Genomic DNA, 13,652 nt, shown 5'->3' with positions numbered 1-13,652 from the left:
GGTGTCAACTCAGCATCACTAGGAGTGGGACAACCTGACCTTGGGGGAAGCGACAACATCACCAATGAGGCCTCTTGCTACAAATGCCTCTCCTGGACCTACCCTGGCCTCTAAGCCTCACTTGCAGCTCTCAGGAGTGGAGGGACTGTAACCAAGTCAATGGAAGGCGTTCTAGTTTGCTAGCTGCCAGAATGTGATATACCAGAAACAGAACAGCTTTTAAAAAGGGGAATTTATTAAGTTGCAAGTTTACAGTTCTAAAGCCATGAAAGTGTCCAAATTAAAGCAAGGCTATAGAAATATCCAGTCTAAGGCATCCAGGGAAAGATACCTTGGTTTAAGAAGGCTAATGATGTTTACAGTTTCTCTCTCGACTGGAAAGGCACATGGCAAACATGGTGACATCTGCTAGCTTTCTCTTCAGGCTTCTTGTTTCACAAAGCTCCTCAAGGGGCATTTTCCTTCTTCTCCAAAGGTCTCTGGCTGTGGGCTCTCATGGTTCTCATGGCTTTGTTGCTCTCTCCAAACTGCTTCCTCTTTTAAAGAATTCCAGTAAACCAAGCAAGACCCACCTGGAATGTGTGGAGTCCCGTCTACCTCTAATCAAAGGTTAATACCCCCAACTGGGCCAGTCACATCCCCATGGAAATAAACTAAGCAGGTTTCTAACCTACAGTGCTGAATAGGGATTAAAAGAAAGGGCTGCCTCCACATGATGGATCAGGATTAAAACATGGCTTTTCTAGGACACATAGTCCTTTCAAACCAGTTTAGAAGGCAAATCCAGAATGTGGACCTGACTTCTCAAAGTGCCAATGTCTTGAAGGAGAAAAGCGCGGCACGGCTCTGTCCTGGATTGAAAGAGACTGAAGACATGTAACAGCCCGATGCAATGCCTCAGCCCCGGATGCAGGTGAACAGGAGGAAAGAGCGGTGAGGGGGGTTCTGGAAGAACTGAGGAAATATGAAATTGAACTGGTTATTAGGTGATATAATAAAATTACTGTTCATTCCTAGAGGTGTATAATGGCAGGTGATTATGCAGGAGGATGTCCTTATGTTTTGGTGATGCAGGACAAAGGATTTAGTTAGGAGGGAAGTATCAGGATGCTTGTACCTTACTTCCAAATGGTTCAGAGGGAAAAGGCACGTATATGTGTGTGTTTACCCCCAAGTGTAAATGGAGAAAGAGGAACTGATGAGGCAAAGTGCTCACAATAAAACCAAGGAAAAGGAAATACAAATATTTGTAGTACTACTCTTTCAACTTTTCTGTAGGTTTGCAAATTTTCCAACTAAACCATTGGGTAGAAAAAAATGCAAGGCAAAACCTAGGCCTTTTGACAATTGTGTAATGAAGAGGTAAAGAACACAGAGTCAAGGGCTATTAGTTCTTTTTTTTTTTTTTTTTTTTTGGTTATATTTCTGCTTTAATAGAGTCATTTGAAAATGTACATATATCCAGAGAAAAAGGTAAAGAAGTATGAGGCATTGAGAATATGGTTGTGCTTTAATTTGGGTCTTAAGTTTCTAACTATAACAGAGACCACACTTCTAAACAACATCCACTAGCTCTGCAAACACATCCAATCATAATATTATAGTAATACACCTTACACTATAAAACACATCAAATATCCACTCCGTAAACTCACAGTGTGTTGTCTTTTGATTTTTTTCCTAAGAAAAGGGACATCTGTAATTCACATTCAGAGGCATGTTCCTGAAGACTAAAAAGTTATGAAATATTGCCTGTCGATTTGCTTCTCAAACATTTTTTTAAAAACAGCATAATTTATTCTTTAAAGCAGTTTTATGGACATGGGGAGTGTAGTTAATTTCATAGTCAGGTTGGTTGAATACGATACAAAGAGAAGGCACGTATTTTCCAGAACAATATGATAGATATCAGCATTAAAACATAAGTTTTTAACATTCCAGGAGGAAAAGAAAGTGATATAAATGTAAGCTTCTTTTCAGATATTTAAAAATTTCTATAAAATTTTTGGTCCCAAGATCATTTAACTACGGTACATAAAAGTTTCCAAATACATTGCCTGGTGTCAGGGTGGGGAAAATCCCTCTCTTTTATATAATAAAGTCGTCTTCTGCTCCACCTTGATCTAGGTTCTGGTAACCTGCGGGCGGATTCCTCTTAAGAGGCTGAGTGCTGAAATGGAGAGCATCCTCTTCGTCCACTGGTTGGTATTCTTGTTCGATTCCGAGTGGGAAGCCAATTCCAGGGCCTGAGCCAGAGCCAGAGCCTGATCCAGAATAGTCCTCGGAAAGAGGGAAGGCGTTGTGCACGTTCTGGACCCTCGTCATCGAAAAAGGGTCAGTCCTCAGAGGAAGGATCCTGTTAGATTCACCAGAAGGTAGGTCAAACATTGGTCCCTTTTCCTCAATGCAGTTTGCAGAATTACTGTCCGGACTGCAGTGTACCCATTGGTACCTGGCTCTCCGCATGGGATAACCTTGAACTGAAGATTCCCAAAACAGGACGAGGGAGATGGCCAGGACAAGCCCGCTGCTGGAGAGGAAGCCCCGCATGGTGACCAGCACAGCACGCTTGGCCCCGCCGCGGCACAGCCACCCCACGACCAGGAACCGTAAGCAGGGTGCTTGCTGTCCCTTTTAGACAAGGTTCCAAAACCTCAAACCCTACCCAGAACCCACGTCACGATTTCCTCTCTCTGGTTTCTGTCCCTGTCCCTGCTTGTGCTTCCAAGGAAGGAGAGGAGTTGCGTTTGGGATTGCTCAGGATCCTGCCCCACTAGAGAAAGAGGTTGGGTTTCTTAACCGGCTATTAGTTCTTTAATAAGTGATTGCAGTTCTGATCTACTACAGAGCTCAAAATATACCTATTATCCACAAACAAAATATTGTTTTTACAATACCAGTAATATTATGATACTTTTTCTCCCTTTCTCACAACAGAGTAAGTGCGCTCTCTGCCTGGAAGGCTTATTCCTCCCCCAGGGAAGCATTCCCAGATTTCACTAAAGAGGTGAAACCCCTTTTATGTGCTTTGGAATGCAGAGAGCAGATTAAAACTCACCCATAACTCCATGATCATTTGTATGGGAGTATTAATGGTGGGAGATTGTGTCTGTGATTATGAGATTAAAGTCTGACATCCCCACGATTCACTAAAACTCCACACGAGCAAGGGTAGTATTAACTTTTTCCTCACCACTGCATCCTCATTTTCTGTATAGAGCCTGGCACACAGCAGCCACTCCAAAAATATCCATTAAATGAATGCAACATTACATCATCTTTTAAAAATAATGCATATGAAGATGATGTAACAAACAGATTGACACCCATGGGGGGAAAAGTATAATAAAACGACTGTGATTCCTAAATATGAAACTAAAACTGTGCAATACAGATACCAAAATGAAAACAGCAGATTTATTGGGGAGTGGGAGAAGGAGAACTTCAGAAAATGAGTTGCTGTGGAAAATTTTTGAGTATCATAGGTACCAAAGGTATGTGGACTCCAGTCACTTCGGGGTAAGGCAAGGAGAGAAGACAAGGAAACGGTGAAAGCTTTTCTCATTTGGTCTTTCAGTATGCTAAAACTGCCGGAATGCAATATACAAGAAATGGGTTGGCTTTTACAATGGGGCTTTATTAGCTTAAAATTTTCAGTTCTAAGGCCATGAAAATGTCCCAACTGAAGGCATCAACATACCTTCTCTGAAGATAGGCTGTCAGCACCTGAGACACCTCTGTCACACAGGAAGGCACATGGCCAACAGATGCTGGTCCTTCTCTCCTGGATTTTACTTCCCGTTTTGCGCTTCAGTGGCTTCCTCTCCCAGCTTCTGCAGGTGTGTCCTTGTCTTTCAGCTTCCTTGGGGCTCCTCTGAGCTCTCTAGGTTTCATCTCTTAGAGCTTCTGCATGTGGTTTATCCTCTTATAAAGGACTCCAGTAAAAAGATTAAGACCTACCTTGAATGGGGTGGGTCACATCTCAATCAAAATAACCTAAACAAAAGATCCCACCCAGAATAGGTCTGCACCACAGGGATAGAAGGCATAGCCTGATCATGGTGATGAATACACAACTATGTGATGATCTCGTGAGCCACTAATTGTACAACACGTATGGAATGTATGTGTATGAAGATTTATTAATAAAAATTTTTTTTTAAAAAAAGAGCATGGCCTTTTCTAGGATACATAACAGCTTCAAATTACCACACACGGTGACATTTTCAGGTAACAAAAGAAATAAATAAATAATCCTCAGTCCTAAATATGAAGCCAATCTGGCCTAAATGCATGAGGCATTGCCTCCATCTAATTAATTACCATTATTCCAGGCTACAGGCATGCCTGACCTCTAATTCCACCTCTGCTATTAATTCCCTGGGCTATGTAAAGGCATGTCATCTCTCTCAGCAGTCTGGTCACTGGTAAAATGAGAGCACTGGTCTAAAGGAGCGGTAAGTCCACATCTGAGGGTTCTATTCAAAAGACCCAAGGAAATCCTTATTTTCTTCTTTGCTTGTAATTTTTTTAGGTTCTACAGCTAAATTTTTTTGAAATTAGGAAAAGATTTAGTTTTTCTTAAGTCAGTCCCCCCCAAAAATGTTTTTTTTAACAGAGCAGAAAATCTCATGTCTTTCTTGCCCATGGATCCAAGTAGAACAGTTAGTTAGTAGATAGTCATAAAAATGTTAAAGCTGTGAGAAACCATCATCTCTTCACATTTATAGAATGCTCTATGCAGCTTACCCGGGAATTTCATGTTATGCAGCCCAACCCACTCACTTTAGAGAAAAGGACACTGCACTCACGAGTGGTTTGAACCTAACCCTAAGGTGGTGGTGTTGGAGCCAGCTCATCCTGGGGAGAGCTGATTTTGCACGTCTCAACAACTTCACGTTACTAGGATGAAATTGGCCATGTGGGAGTATTTACACCACGGAAATAGGCAAACATCACAAACCTGAGCATCCCACACACACCCCCCATCCCCAAGGAAAGCCAATCTGCCCTAACCCTTACCTTAACCCTAGCCCCCAGCCAGGACTTGTACCCAGGCCTTCCTCCTGCCCACAAGAACTTCTTCCCGCCGTCCTGGTGTCTGTTTACTTTTAGTTCCCTGCTTCTGAAAAACCTACACTGGCGTGCCAAGTCCTGTAGGGCAGGGACCCTGTTCGATTGCAATCACAGCCCTGGCTTGCCCTGGTCACAGGTGCATCTCGGAGCCCAGCACAATGTCTGGCACACAGCAAGCCCTCCATAAACACGAATCATTACAGAAGACACTGACTCCTGCTCGGACACTGCACAGCCCATACAATACTTTGCACACAGATGGGACAAAAGCCTCATTCAGCACAAGTCCCAGAGGCATCCTTGGGGAAAGCCTTAATACAAGTTCACATATTCTTATTCCACCTAGAAAACAAATTGTTCAAGCCTCTCCCGACCCACACCAACACCAAGTCAGCACTTGGTGGGTGCACCTCAATAGTAACTGTACCCGAGGTGGCCCAGTGAGCACTTCAGCCGATGGGGTCCAGACGCCTCCCACCCCATCCTTGAGGAGCTCTCCAAGCCCAGCTCTTGGCTCCTGGAGTTGGAAAAGTAGATTTACGTCCAAGGAAGTGTCACACCATTGCCTGGTAGGAATTTTCTATCAGATTTCCCTGGAGCGAGATTTATGTGACGCACATGGTCTCCCCGCAGCAAGAGCACCCCATTAGGGCAGGTGCTGTGCCTTTCGCATGCAACCATCCAACCCACCTGGATGAGGGTGGGCTGGAAACAATGCCCCCTCAAGGGCATTCTTTTGCTATCTGTCATGTAGCTGTATTTCTTGGTGCTGTCTCCCAGCAAAGGCCCCTCTCCTTTGTGCGTTTTTAAATATTCCCGGTGTACCCACTGCATGCCAGACCTATCCCAGCCCTTCCCTAAGCCCTTCTCGTCTCCTGTCACACATTCTCTCCTCCCCTTCTAAACTGCAAGCTGCCTGACAGCAAAGTCCACATGTACCCCACAGAGGGCTTGGCACATGGTAGACACTCAAATAATGGCTGAATGCATTTTTAAATGTGATTGCCATGTGTGAGGAATTGTCATAGAAAAGGAGAAGGCGTGCATTCGGAGAGCTCCTCTGTGGCTTCGTGGGTGGTGGGAGAATGACTTAGGGGCTGGGAACCAACAAATGCCACAAGCTGGGGGCTTGCCGGGTACCCAACGACTGAGGTCAACCCTTCACGCTCATTACCACATTGAACCCTCACACCGGCTTGAACTAAGTACCACCGTTATCCACCTTTCACAGATGGGCAAACTGGAGACTTGGAAAATGTCCACACCTGGGCCAGGATGGTCGGGGGCTCCCCTAACACCCTCTTGGCAGTTCCCCATGTCGCCAAGGCCACCCTATGAGCTGGTGACTGCCCGGAATTAGGAGCATGCAAATGAGCTCCCATCGAGATTAGGATGCCCACCACTCTGTGCTTCAGTGGTTATTCTGACTGAAGCCCAATCCCACCACCCTTCGGGCATATAGAGTGGCAACTCCCCATCCTGCAGAGGGGCCCCAATCTGATGAGAAGCAGGAGGGAAATGGGAGAGGTCAGGAGACTTGCACCTTTGGAGTGTCAGAGATGCAGGTTTAAGTCTGAGCCCTAGAATTACCTGTAACTCTGGGGCAGATGCTTGAAGCTCTGTTTCCTCATCCATAAACCGGGGATGAACAATGTGTATTTGATTGGGTCGCTGTAATGTTTAGAGCCAATGTACATAAAGAGCCCCTTAGGAGGTACCCCAAATGGGCAGATATCTAATTTGCTGTGGAGAGGTTTTGCTGAGCTTCATTGGCAGTTCTAAAACCCTGTCTAATCCATGCCTTTGGCCAGTACAAAAAACTGACAAAGATCTTGGTTTGGTTAAAAAAAGAAAGAAAGAAAAGAAAAGAAAACCATAACAAAACAGGATTTAAGGCCAGAAGATGAAGTCTGGGCCTGGACGCTTCCACTCCTTGGCTTCGTGACACAGTCCAAGACTTGGCTTCTCCAAGCCTTGGTTTCTGATCTGTAAAATGGGGATAACATCACCTCTCTCACTGGATCTTTATGTGGCTTAAAAAAGACCATGTGTACTCACTGAATGAGCTTATGATAACTTAATAATTAGCTGTCTACACGGTTATACCAATTAAATACAAAACAATTTTATATTTATTCAACAAACGTTTAATGAGTAACTACTATATCCCAGGCACTGCCTCAAGGAAGCAACAATGAGAAGACAAACAGGCTGCCATGTATGCTCATGGGCTCACAGTTGTTTTAAACATAACTAAAAGTTCAGGATTGAAAGAAGTCTTATCAAGCAACCAGCCCGCACCATCTCTCTTTTAACTCAATGAGGAATCAAAGGTAAAAAGTGAAGAGAACATCCTTCCAAGGTCACACCGTTAGCGAGAGGCAAAGGCAGAATTTGCACAGTGGTTTCTCAATTTACAACCCAGCCCTCTTTGCAAGGGAGTTTTCTACTTGAGTGAAAACCTTTTTGAAGATACATGATCTTCCCACTTGTTCTCAACTTACACACCAGTAAGTTTATGACTAAGATTTGAAGACACTTCCTTCTACCATTTGCTACAATTATTTTTTTTCTAGTGTAAACAGTTGTTTACTAGAAAATATATATACAATGTTATATATATATAACATTATATAGCATTGGCAAAATTATTTAAAAAATAATTTTAAAATAAATTTTATTTAAGATAAATTTTTATTTAAGGAATTTGACATTCATTCTACCGCACATCAAAGTCACCTTAGTTCCTCTGAACTTGTCAAAATTTATCTTCAAGAGAGCCCTTTTAAAAGAAGTAATGTTCAAAAATTTCCCACCTAGAATTCTTCTGGAGGGGATTCTATTCTGAAACAAATACTTTCTACAAATCATTCACTTTAGGGTCCTAGAAATTGAATTGCAGAAAGTACCTTCATGTTTTGGCAAGTAATCTAAAATATATTATTAGTCCTTAATGTATTTTAAATATTGAAAAGTTATGTCCAATATTCACTCATGACCTTAGCAAAAAGTTGCAGGCCTCGTTTTCACTAGCACGATAAACTCACTGTGGTGGAAGCATAACCTGTCTCAATTTAGCCGCATTAACGACTCTGGACACCAGGATGAACTGTGCCCATCCTCATCTGCCTTCAATGAAATTTTGAAGTTACTAATCAAAGACTCTAATGTCGGTTTCTCTGGTTACTTTGCCTTTCTGTCCTACTCGCATAACTGAAGTCCTGGGAGAAGGTGTAAAGGTTTCCTGGTGCAACATATCCCAGGCGTGTTCTGTGCAGTAGCAGGTAGGGTGAGCGGGTGCGGGGAGGGGGGGGCTTCCATGACCTACCTTTTCTTGAGAGCTCCCCCTCAATGAACACTGACCTTTCATAGGCTCTGATACCATCTAACCAATTTTAAGCCGGCACTGACCAAATATGTTAGGCTCTAGACCCCACTTCTCCCTGCAATGCCTACTAATTTTTGACTAAAAAATTTGTCAAATTTTAGCTCCTGTACTAAGGGGCAGGCTTGGGAAATGCTGGTGGGATCACAGATGGAGACACTGAGTCTTGAATGCCTGCGCCACAGTCAAAGAGGGGTGAGTCCAAGAGTGAGGCCCAGAGCCCCCAGTTTACACACCCCAGCTCTCACTCTGCTGGGTCTCCAGCTTCTCAAGGTCAGTGGCTACACCTCTGGAGGGTGGGGGAAGCAGGGCAGGCCCCACACAGTTCTTTGAGTAGTAAATAAGGAGCTAATAAAAATCAGCAACCAAGAGAGCACAGGCCTAATAAGGAGATGAAAACTGATAACCAGATCAAGGAGAAGAGAACAACAAACAAGCAAGCAGTGAAATCAACTTGTCCAAAGGTGAGCTGGACTCTGCAGTGCTGTACACGTCAGACTCCCTATGGAGCTCAAAAACTGAGCGAGACACAGAGGCAAATCTCCATGTCAGATAAATGCCTTCATGATGTCATCTACAAATGGCTCTGTTTTCTAGACAGTTCAGTCCACTAGAGCCACATCTGGGCTGAGGAACATCACTGTTCTAGAGACGGCCACGCATTCTGGGAGCTTAGGGTCCAGGGCAGCCCAGCCCACAGGAGGTTCTTAAAAGATACTGGAACAAATGACAGTGAGCCAGAGAAGGTCTTTATTTTGGAAAATCAAACACACATTTGTGCAACCTGAGGGTAGAGGGCTCTCCAAGGAAGACCTAGCCCCTTATTTGAGCATTTGCCTAAAGCATTTAGGGCCACTGAGCAAAAGGACACTGAGTGAGTGAGTGAATGAATGATTGAATAAATGAACCTAAACCTTTCCATTCTCCAGCATGGGCTGAGTCCTAACTAGGCAACCATTTCATCCACAGGTCCCTCCATAGGAAGGATTTACAATAAGGGAAAGGACTTTTCCCTCAAAATTCTCTCTGTACCTGAAGGAATGTCAGAAATTGTGCTTGTGTAATTCTACTGCTGCACAGCTGAGGAAATTGAGGCACAGAGAAGTGAAATTATTCACCTGTGGTCACTGACTGCTTATTAAAACCACACTCCCCAGGGGCTTTATCTTCTAGAAACTCTATGTCTTTGGGCCCCTAAAGTCATCTTCTCATCCCTGTAGGCCATAGCCACAAGAAGTAGAAGAGAAGATGGCTCAGCCAATCAATGCTGTGGGAACAGGTTACCTCCCAGTAAGGTCATTTCGTGAAGAGACAAAAAGTTCATAAACCACAGGAGCAAATCTGCTTTCCCAGGGGGGGAACATGGTCTGTGGGGGCGGGGCTTCCAGGGAGGGCCTCTCCTCCAGGAAGTGGCATTGGCCCAGGGTGATCTGCGGTTCTTCTAACTGGACTGCTTTGCCCCAGCCCCTTACCAAGGACCTAGGCCCACCTTTTCTCATGGACTGACCCTCATGGGTCCAGAAACATTAGTGACCACCTACTGTGTTTAGACACAGGGTAAAAATAGCAAACAAAACAGGCAAGACTAGGTCCCTTGTGTTTACAGTCCAGTAGGTGAGGCAGACTCTTAAAAAAAAATTAAACACATACAGAACAAGAAATTGTGTTGTCTGATTACCTTGTCTAAATTGCAATTCTGGCCTATCTCTCCTGATAGAAAAATCTTCCAAGTTCCCTCACTCTCTCTATAGGATTAGAAATAACAGAAACTAAAACAGCTGCCTTTATTTAGTGCTCACTATATGCTTTAGAATAACTAACTCATGACACCCTCCAATAACACATTGAGGGAGATGCTATTATTATCCCCATAAAAAACTGAGATTTTCCCCCTTAGCTACTGCTCATCATGTGTGCAACTGCCTGCCCCTACCAGATTTTGAATACCCTAAGAACAGCAACCATATCTTTCCCATCTTTTTGTCTCTAGGGCACACAGTAGTGTGGAAATAAATGAAGAATATCCAAGTGAGAACAAACGCTATTTATTCAGAGCTTGTTATCACAAGGGAGTTAGCCACCATCACTTGCATTTGGCAGAGACTCAAAGGCAGGAGGAGAAGTGGGAAAACTTTACAATGGGAAAAGTGAAGGTCTCAGGTATGCTCAGAATGGAGGCCGTTGGGTTGCTGAAGGCAGCACTAGCAGCAAGGCATCCTATGTGATTGGTTAGGCTTTCACTAATTGGCCCTAAGTTGGATGCAGGGATAAAAATGTAGGAAGGACTTGGTCAGTTATTGACCAAGTCCTGGCTATTTGGGGTTGACTGTTAAAAACATCCCTGGCAAAAATAAATAAATAAATAAAAATAAATTAAATTAAATTAAATTAAAAAAAAAAATCCCTAGCACATAGAAAAAAAAATAGGGGAAACAAAGGTTAAAATATATTGGGTAGGTGGAAATACTAGTGGTCAATGAGAAGGAGGGGTAAGGAGCAGGGTATGTATGAGTTTTGTCCTATTGTTTCTTTTTCTGGAATGATGCAAATGTTCTAAGAAATTATCATGGTGATGGATATACAACTATGTGATGATATTGTGAGCCATTGATTGTACACAAGTATGGAAGTTTCATTTATTAAAACTGTTCATATTTGTGCATTGTTTTGTTTTGACAATAAAACTATGAAAAAAGAAAGAAAAAAAAATCCCTGGCTTCCTGGGATGTTTGCTGCAGATAGGGGCCAGCTTCCTGGACCAATTGTGCAGGTAGTAGGCTGGAGTTTCCTGGACTGGTTACTGCTATTAGTGGGTCAGAGTTTCTGGGTCATTGTCCATTCATATATTTAGTCTCTCAGTAGTATTGAGTAAGTGGGCACTAAATGAATAATCAATCAATTGACATTGCTATGGTTTCCAGTTGTTTGGTCAAATACTGGCCTAACTGTTACAGTGGAGAACTTTCACAGATGGAATTAGCATCTAGGATCAGTTGACCTTAAGTAGAGGAGATGACCTTCATGATGTGCGTGGGCCTCGGGCAATCAGTTGGAGGTCTTAACAGCAAGAACGGAAGGTTCCAGAGGTCAGCAGAATTTCTGCCTCAAGACTTCAAAATCAACTCATACCAGAATTTCCAGCCTGCCAGCAGCCCCGAAAGAATTCAGACCAAGATTTCAACATCATCTTTACCGAATTTCTAGCCTGTGACCTACCCTGCAGAATTCAGATTTGCCAGCCCCTACAATTGCATGAGCCAATTCTTTATAATAAATCACAAATACATCTGTTGGTTCTGTTTCCCTGGGGAACCCTGAATGATATGAATTTTGGTAGCTAGTTTCCTTCAAGGTATTACCTGTTATAAGCTCATGTCGTAGAATGACAGCAGGTCTTTCTCCGGATAATCACACAAGAGGCAGCTGTGATGTTGTGGAAAGCACCAAACTTCAAGATTGAAGCTTGTCTCTGTGTGAACTGGGCCATCACTGCATTACTCTAGGCCTACCTGGCTTACAACTATAATGAGGAGTTTTAAAAAAAAATGAATTTAGGATCTCTTCCAGCTCTAAATTTTTAGGTCTCTGAAATATAACTGGGGAAAGTGAAGTTAACAAGGCCTTTGAAATTGTACCCTGCCTGCTTTTCAAATGACATCTAAGGTTTTTTAGGGCAGAATGACTGATCAGGTTGAATCAGGTATTTCCTCTCCTTCCACGGTTAACTGGGCATATTTATCCCTATAATGCATGTTTACTCCCCATGTGACTTCCTCTCCGAAGCAAATATGCTCAACCTGGAAAGCCCCTTTCCACAGAAGCAGTTTGGATGAATGTAGGTGAGGTTGCCACTCCCAACTGTACGTGAGAACAAAGATGCTGGGCTATGCAGGAGTCCACGCTCACTCACTAGATGGGGAAAAAACCCAAGACTACCACCTTCAACTCTCCTGCTCTCCTCGGGGAAGACCACGGATGTGGAATAGCAGCTGAGTGTACTCAGGACAATCACAAACACGGCCCTAAAGGCCCCACAGCCATGTCCACAAGGAAAATTCACCACCCAGGGAATGTGGGTCTTTTTGTTGTCAGAGTGAGGCAGTGACTAGAAGCTGGGCCCTGCAATGAGACAGAGCTTTTATTCTTTGCGTATTGTTCAGGTTGGTTTTGGATGAATCCCTGTGACAGAACGTGGGTAATTCTCTCTCTTCTCCGGTCACTGGAAGGACTAAATGAGATAAGTAGATCAAGTGATCCTGGGGCCTGACACACAGGAAATGCCCTGATTGTTCCTGATGGTAATGATGATGATGATGATGATGATTGGTGATAGAAGCTGAAGCAACTTCAAGTAAGGAAATTAAGGAAGGCTTCTTCAAAACCCCCTCAGGGATCAGCAAAGAAGCTTACAATTCTGTAACAGACTATCCTGGAGCTTTTGGGTATTTTTCAGAACAGAAAATTAGGCAGCGACCGTTCCTGGAAAGGGCCAGGCCTACCCTCTTACCCCAGACCTTGGGATGGCCCATGGGTCCCTGTGAGAAAAAGGGCTCGCAGGCCCCGTAGGGACATGATGGAAGAGAGAGGCCTAGAGGGTGAGCTTCCTCAGAGCAAAGAACAGGGGACCCATACCAGGTTGAACAGCAGTGCTTCTTAGAGAACAAGTTGGCAATATTTATTGAGATCTTAAAGACAGATGCAGGCTGGCCCAGCAACTCTTGGTAATCATCTTAGAGAGCTCTGTGCCCATATGCTCAAGGAAACATAGGCCAGAAAACACACCACAGCACTGTCATATGGGCACAAACCGACCCACCGAACTGCCACCACCAGGGAAATTCAAGAAACAGTGCGATTCTCATACAATGGGTACACTGTTCACTTTGTCGCTGTATAAAAATGGGATGGATTCACATTCTAAGGCATTAATGAGCAAAAAAAGTTACAGAATAGACCATCAAACATAGTATGACAGCGTGTATCTTTTCAAATAAAGAAAAAAGGAAGGAATGACTTTTTTCTATGTATATAAACGCCTAGAAAAAGTTCTGGAAGAAAATACACAAAGTAGGTCATAGTTGTTACTTCTAGGAAGGGCGGGAGGCTAGGGTAGGGGCTGCTGATAACACTGATCAATGAGGATTTTGCTCTCATTTTTAACAGGAAAATGGTATCCATGTATTTCTTGGAC

The 13,652-nt window shown here is 43.5% G+C and overlaps 1 protein-coding gene, 1 non-coding gene and 1 pseudogene across 7 annotated transcripts in view; all 3 read right to left on the bottom strand.

Annotated features, from left to right (window-relative positions):
* Window positions 1-13,652, bottom strand: part of ARHGEF3 (Rho guanine nucleotide exchange factor 3) — a 390,935-nt gene that overhangs the window by 339,381 nt on the left and 37,902 nt on the right. The window lies entirely within an intron of this gene.
* LOC143657894 (serglycin pseudogene) lies at window positions 1,795-2,603 on the bottom strand (annotated as a pseudogene).
* Window positions 8,083-8,218, bottom strand: LOC143658167 (small nucleolar RNA SNORA1). The gene has a single exon (XR_013163176.1). It is a non-coding gene; the product is annotated as a small nucleolar RNA SNORA1 (small nucleolar RNA).

The sequence above is a fragment of the Tamandua tetradactyla genome, chromosome 15 (assembly GCF_023851605.1).
Source record: "Tamandua tetradactyla isolate mTamTet1 chromosome 15, mTamTet1.pri, whole genome shotgun sequence".
NCBI lineage: Eukaryota > Metazoa > Chordata > Mammalia > Pilosa > Myrmecophagidae > Tamandua > Tamandua tetradactyla.
This window is presented reverse-complemented; position numbering and strand designations above follow the sequence as displayed.